Below are 5096 nucleotides of genomic sequence, written 5' to 3'. Positions count from 1 at the left end.
CATGTGGACGTATCATTTAAGTAGCATGACACCAAAAGGAATTCTGGCTTCAGTATCTAGCATGCTCAGGGAAGGGCAGCTGGACCTGGCAGCCACCTGCCTTTCTGAATTCATCACAAAGTTCCTTTTGCTTCCAGGCATATCCGCAACTGAGCCACCTTTCGGCTTTGGCCCAGCCGCTTCATCAGCTCTGAATCTACTTGTACTTGTCCTCCGCTCACAGAGTGTTTGTTGTGGGGGAGGAAGGGAAAGGAGAATGTTAGCCGCTTTGAGACTCCTTTGGGTAGTGATAAAGCGGGATGTCAAATCCAAACTACTACTACTCTTCTTCTTCTTCTTCTTCTTCTTCTTCTTCTTCTTCTTCTTCTTCTTCTTCTTCTTCTTCTTCTTCTTCTTCTTCTTCTTCTTCTTCTTCTTCCACTCTTCCTCAGTAGCATGTTGGACACCTTTCGACATGAGGGGCTCATCTTCCAGCGTCATAACTTTTATATGCCTGTTGTCTTTGTCCATGGAGTTTTCTTGGCAGGGATACTGGAGTGGCTTGCCAGTTCCTGCTCCAGGTGGATCACGTTTACTCCACTATGACCTGTCCATCTTGGGTGGCCCTGCACAGCATAGCTCATAGCTTCTCTGAGTTATTCAAGCCCCTTCGCCACAACAAGGCAGTGATCCATGAAGGAGCATTTAAACCTGGCACCATGATAAATCTGTGAGACTTTGAGGAGGGCCACCAAGGCTATATATTCATATTTTATATCTATATTTATTTTTGCTGTTGGAGATTTGACCTCTGGAATCTGCTTGAGTGAAGGGAGAGTTCTCTCTATAGAAGAAAAACTGCTTCCTCCCATTACGGGCAACAATCACCTGAGCCACATCGTCTCTGCCAGAGAGCAGTAACTTTTTCTCTTTTGTTGTGACATAGATGCGCAAACCACCCCAAAGGCAAGAGGGTTCCCCAGTTAAAGGCCACCGGCGGCTGTTGCGTGTGAATAGGCCTGAATTGTGCCATACTGGTATTATTTATTCTGAGCTTTTGTACCCATCTCTTCACTCAATAAAAGGCTCCCAGAGTGGAGTCCCTGCCCCACGACACGCAAGGAAAAAAGGATGGGGAGGGAAGAGGGGGGGGAAGTGAATTGGGCACTCGGGGAGGAGGCAACAGATGGAGCTGCAGAAGGAGGAGCTCTACATGAGCCTGTGCCCCTCCAGAAGTCGCTTCCATCATCCACGGCCTTTCGCCATGTTACCAGGGAGGGACTGATGGGAGCCGGGACCATATCTGGAGGCCCACAAATTCCCTGTGCCCACACTGCAGCTTCCTGTGGGGCAAGCACTCGTATTGAGCAAGCCGAGAGGGTCAGATGTAGGGCTAGGGTTCAAAGCCCACTTGGCCATGAAGCTCACCGAGAGGCCCTGGGCCAGTCCCTCTCTCTGTCCCTGTCTCTCAGCCTAGCCTACCGACTTGCCTAGCTGCCTGCCTACCTCACAGGGCTGTTGGGTGAGGGTGGCATATATTTATTTAAAAGCAAATGCTGAAAGGGGGGGGGGACACGCACACAAATGAGAAGGAACAGTGCCTGTACATTTCGCCTTATATCTCAGGTTTTATAAATGCTCTAAACTCTCCCCTTTGGGGGAAAAAAGAAGCAAGGAAGCTGGGAATATGGGGTTGTGGGTGCCCATGCTTCTAGAATGGTTTACAACTTTCCCGTATTCCTTGGAGAAAGTCACTTTGCAGAACCTTCATAAGCATTAAAAATATGTTCTGCGTTTACCAGTGTATATAAAACAATAACAGTGTTATTTTCTCCCCCTCTCTCTGAACATCAGAGACTTTTCCCCTTCTGTCTGGGGTACTGTGTAACTCTAAGGCTCTCTCTTTTTCCTACGCTGGTCAGATATATCAGTTTAGCCTCTCTTAACATGTGGGGCCGGCCCGAGATTCCCTGTCCTATTACAAGCAAGGATCTGTCTTCAAGGAGGTAACAATGCCTATGTTTTAGAAGCGAAATCAAGTTACTGATGCGGCAAGCAGTTCGAGGTGAGTTAAGACAGCAAAACGTCAGTGGTTTGAATGACACTAAGTCGCTCTCTGTGGGACAGATGGCATTTGCTAACAGATTCTCCCCCCCCCTCAAAAAACACAACCCACATTGCCTGTGAAACTGCAGTAGGACCAAGTCTGTATTTCATAAAATAAATTCTTCATTGTGGGTGCCTAACCCGTCCTGCCACCTCTGATGTCTCTCCCTGCCCCCCCTTTCTTTTTAAGGGCCGCTGATTAAACAGCGCTGTCTGCTCAGCCCCCAGTTAGGGGTATTATCCTCATGTCCATTTTCCCTGTCCTTTGCATAGCTCTGCTCCTTTTTCTGTTCGTAATCTTTCTTTACTCTTTCCCCCCCCCCGCCTTGCCTGACCACACTTGTTCTTTGACGTCGTCGAGTGACGGGGGCACTAAGCCACTGGAGTCTCCCCCTTTGCCGCCCGCCGTCTTCAGATCCCCCTTCGCCTCCCGCCAAGACGCACCGTCCCCCCCTCCCTACGTGGGGTAAGGAGCAAGGGAGAGAGGGGGAAAGGGGGATGGGGCAGGGGGACGAGAAGGGGTGCAGGGAGGCAGAGGTTAGGGGCAGGTATTGCCCAGCCTCTTCAAGGGCTCTTTTGGACAAGGGGGGAAGAAGATTGGACAAAAGATCATGGGGAGATTTGCCCTCTAGAGGGAGCTGCCCTCTGTTCTGTGATAAACTCATCCCAGAATGGGTAGTCTTCTCAGGGGGGTTCAATTCAGCATTTCTGGAGTGGAGAATTTGTGCACTTTCTACACACTCTCTCTGTGTTAAATTCTAAATAACAATGTAGAACTGCTGCCTTCTTAAGCAGGTCCTGCCGCTGTGTTGAACACGGGCATGAAGAGAAAGCTTCACTTGCTTCCTTTCTGGATGTTAAAGGCACAGGAGCAGGGGCAGCTAAAAAAATTTGGCAACCCTTGTACAACTTAGAAATGGAGTTGTCTCTGAGAAATGACAGGATGGGGGATAGCTAAGTCTAATCGAGTACTGGCTACTAAAAGATGAGTTGAATATGGGGTCTTTTTTGTATACTCTGTATGAAAAGGGGAAGACCTAGAGCTTTTTCCACTTAAGGGGTTAATGCTTTTGTAAGTGTCTTTGGTAGTATGGTGATCCCAACATAGAGGAGCTAGAAAGCAGATGTAATTGTATCTTTTTATGGCATGGTGCTGTAGGATGGTGCAAGCTTTTGAGTTTCACGGGACACTTTGTCTTCATCAGGACTGCCTGAGCAGGAATCCTGTGAGAGACAAACTCTTGCATACACTTGGCATCAATCAAAGATGATCAAAAGCAAGATATTGTTGCATCTGCTTTCTTCTTTCAACCCAAGATTCGCCAAGTTTTGCCAGAAAAGTTGTGTGTGTGTGTGTGTTTGGGAATGGCATGAGGAGGGGGGTAGTTCACCTCTATGAGGTTTTGCCTCTGATCCTGCATTGGCTTGCTCAGTAGAAATGTAGAATCCTTGTCTTTTCCTGGTTTAATCTAAACCTATTGCATCCTTTAAAAAAACCCCCAAAAAACCTTTAAAAATTGTTCCACTGCCTCCTCATTGGAAAGGAATCTGTGACTTAATTAAGAGGAGAAGGATTATTTTTTGCATGTGTCCCTTTTCTATATTTATTCTCATGACTGAAATTGTTGAACCAACCAGAGGTTCCAAATCCTGCAAGTTAATATGGATTAGTAGATTCGACGTATGGGAGCCAGCTGCTGGTCAATAGGAGAAAGGGGAGATGAGAATTTCGAACAAAATGCAAAAGGGGAAAAATGTATGTGTGGACCAGTGATAGGGGATAAATTTGATTCACTTCACATCTATTTACCTCATTCACACTTAGCCAGCCTTTGAAATTCGCACTTATTTGAATTTTGCAATGCAGTTCTCCAGCCAAGTATATTGTAGGATGCATATAGATACATATACTTGTGAAATTAACACATGAACATGCATGATGTGAGGGCAACTTGTTTTGCAAATATTTGTCTATTAGTCAAAATTGCATTAAAAATGCATATATTAGGAGTAATTCGCACTAAAATGCTGGTGGGTTTTCATGCAGAGTTGTTGCGGTTTTTTAAAATGTCAGACTGATGTGGAAATGTGGAGAACTGAGCTCCAGATTTGGGGGGGGGGAGAGAGAAACCTTAATTGACAGATTCCTCCCTAGAGTTTGGACCCATAATTCTCTGTCTGCGCCATCTCCTTGCATTGTGTGGTATGCCAATCCTTCCTTTAATCATTTGCATCCCTGTCCCAGTACTCACTCCATCCCCACCGAACTGGCCGGATTCATCTTTAACACAGATATACGCCCGCAACTCAGAGTCACTCATGTACAGATTGGGGCCTATGTCTATATCTTTGCGCAGATGGCATTACTTGTCATGCGGGGCAGCGATATGTTTCTCCTCTGCAAATGGCCTTTACACTACTGGGTTTATTGATCTGCTCCACCATTACAAATTTATATCTGGTTTCATGCTATGTGAACGGTCACGGCATCCCCCAAAGAATCCTGGGAGTTGTAGGAGAGACAGAAAACCACAGCTTCCTGGGAAACACAGGAGTCAACGAAAGGAAGCTCCCTCTGCATAGAGTAATTTTTATCGGATGAAAGGAAGAGGGAATTTGATTTTGTTTGCTTTGACACTTCCTGTATGTCCAAAATGTGTTTTGAGAGACAGCTCCCTCTCACCTGGTCTGACAAGCCTCTTATCACTAGAAAGGTGTCCAGGAAACCTCCAGAAGGAAGGAGGCCCCTATTTTTTTTATACCTGTCCCTGGCTGCTGCCCTGTTTCCTGTTGTTTTGCCTTTGTGGGATGCCTTGTTAAACTCCTGTTGGTGTGAATTGCTAGCACTGTCATTTCTGCCCCGCCTTCAGGGTCTCTAGAAGAGAGCCAGTGTGGTGTAGTGGTTAAGTGCGGTGGACTCGTAATGCTGGGTGACCTTGGGCTAGTCACACTTCTCTGAAGTCTCTCAGCCCCACTCACCTCACAGAGTGTTTGTTGTGGAGGAGGAAGGG

The 5096-nt window shown here is 46.7% G+C and overlaps 1 protein-coding gene across 1 annotated transcript in view; it reads left to right on the top strand.

Annotated features, from left to right (window-relative positions):
* The window catches only part of LOC118095416 (excitatory amino acid transporter 2-like), a 32521-nt gene that overhangs the window by 4386 nt on the left and 23039 nt on the right, over positions 1-5096 (top strand). The window lies entirely within an intron of this gene.

This window comes from Zootoca vivipara, chromosome 12, assembly GCF_965207765.1.
Source record: "Zootoca vivipara chromosome 12, rZooViv2.hap1.1, whole genome shotgun sequence".
NCBI lineage: Eukaryota > Metazoa > Chordata > Lepidosauria > Squamata > Lacertidae > Zootoca > Zootoca vivipara.
Note: the sequence above shows the minus strand (reverse complement) of the source record. Positions and strands in the feature narration are given on the sequence as shown.